Consider the following 2500-nt stretch of genomic DNA (forward strand, 5'->3'; position numbering starts at 1 on the left):
GTAGATATAGGAAAGGAAGTGGGCCGAAATTCCATGAATCCAAGTGACAAGGAAGGAGCTAAGACATGTACTGACCTACAAGCAATGACAAACATAAGAGAAGAGATGGAGGCGTTTCTGTTTAACGAGAACAACAAGATAAACAATGCCCAGAAGAAATTCATACTAGGGAAACTGTCAGTATACGAGCAGATACTGAAGAAATATGAAATGGATATTCTAGAGCTCACAACAGAGCTGAGATGTGTCAAGGCTACTCTAAATACATCTCCTGTAAAAGTCGAGAGCTATGCCAGCAAGGCAGCGGCACAACCATCCATACCAAAAAACGATCCCAGGAAGACCCAGCAACCAAAAGTTCTCATGATCAAACCAGCAGAGGGAGCTCAGAAAACGGACAAAGAACTTCAAGAAACAGTAAGGACGCTAATCGCCACTTCACTAAAAGATGTAAGGATCTCAAAATGTAAGGCAGTAAAAGACAAAGGCATTGTTCTTGAGGTCCCAAACGATCAGGATGCAGAAAAAATAAGGAAGTGTGGAGACATAGCTCAGTCCGGAATTGCTATATCAGATACAAAGAAAAGAAATCCAAAAGTAATCATTTTCGACGTCCCAAGACAGACAACAGAAGAGGAGCTGAAAACTGAGCTGTTTGAAAGAAACCTCTCCAGGCTCAACACGTCTCAGGAAGAAGTTATGGATGGCATCAAGGTGCTGTTCAAGACTGGCCCAAAGGAACGGGAAGATGTAAACTTGGTTTTGGAGACAACACCAGAGATCTGGAATAAGCTAACACAGCAGGGCCGTGTCTACATAAATTGTACCTCACACAAAGTGAGAAACTACAACAACATAAACAGGTGTTTTAAATGCCAGGGACATGGACACACAGCTGCAAAGTGCACGAGTGCAGAAAACACCTGTGGTCACTGCGCAGCATCTGGACACACCTACAAGGACTGCCCAACGAAAGATCAGCAAGCACACTGTGCAAACTGCAAGCGTGCTAAGAAGCCACACAACCATGCCGTAACAGAGAAATCCTGCCCAGAATATAACAGAGTCAAGGCCATAATAACCTACAGAACTGATTATGGCCAGTAGGGACGATTCAGTTCTGCGAACTGGAAGAAGACAAGGGACTGGCACACAGAACAATGTCATAAGGATTCTCCAAATAAATGGGCAAAGGGCAAAAGTAGTCCCTGATCAACTGGCACAGAGGGTAAATGAGGAGAATGTGGATGTGCTGTTGATACAGGAACCCTACTGTATAAACAAAAAAGTAGTAGGCTATCCCCCAAATTACCAGCTCATGTATAGCGCCAAAGATGGAGCGACAAAGGCAGCTATAGCAACTAGGTCGCAGACACTAACAGCAATGCAGCTCACAAATTTCTGCAACAAGCACATGGCTGTTGCTAGTGTAAGTGGGAATTTTGGCGAGATTTACGTAGTTAGCCTCTACTGCCAATATGGTTCACCTATAGATCAGTTCCTCCAAGAACTGGAGGTCATCCTGGACAAACTGAGTGGGAAAGCAATAGTCATAGGAGCTGATACAAATGCCAACTCACCAGTCTGGCACAGCCAAACAACAGACGAGGCAGGCAGAAAGTTGGAGGACTTTATCTCTCAACATGGTCTTCTGGTCATAAATGAGAGATCGCAGCTAACTACTTTCAGTGGGCCCAATGGGGAGAGTAATATCGATGTTACTATATGTACACCCTTAGCTGCCAGAATGCTGTGTAGGTGGATGGTCCATGAGGAATGGACATCAAGTGACCACAGGGCGATCACTTATGAGGCCAGAGTACCCCAAAGAATGAGGGCAAAAGAAGAACTCCCAAATTACAATACAAGCTGTGCAAAGTGGTCCATTTTTGATAGACAGCTCATTAGTGCCACAGAGAACTGGCTACAAAATCCACAGGAGGGAGTCAACGAAAAGGTAAACAGACTGCAGGTGGCAGTCTATGAGAGCTGTAAAAAATCAATGAGAAGGAAGAGACAGGTGCAAAATCCAGTACCATGGTGGAACACAAAACTAGCAAACCTGCGGCGGGATACCATGTCTGCACGGCGATTACTACAACACACACGCAAAAGCGGAAACGAAACTGCTCTGGTAGCTGCAAAGAGCAACTACAACAAAATTAAAAACAGGTTCAACAAGGAAATAGCCAAGGCGAAAGAAGAGACATGGCAGAAGTGGGTCTCTGACTGTGACAAAAACGATCCATGGGCCATAACGAGAAGGGTACTCCAGCCTAAATACGGCACAGAGAATGTAATTAGCAACATTAATACTGGGAACCAGACTCTTACCATGACATGGGAAGAGACTATAAAATCACTGCTCCAAACCCTCTTACCTGACGACGATGCGGATCAGGATACTGAAGATCAGCTAGTTGTGAAACTCGAAAACGAGAGTTACAACAATGTGGAGCTGGATCCAGACTTTACAACTGAGGAAATAGGCGCTGCTATT

Source organism: Schistocerca serialis, chromosome 8 (genome assembly GCF_023864345.2).
Source record: "Schistocerca serialis cubense isolate TAMUIC-IGC-003099 chromosome 8, iqSchSeri2.2, whole genome shotgun sequence".
Taxonomy (NCBI): domain Eukaryota; kingdom Metazoa; phylum Arthropoda; class Insecta; order Orthoptera; family Acrididae; genus Schistocerca; species Schistocerca serialis.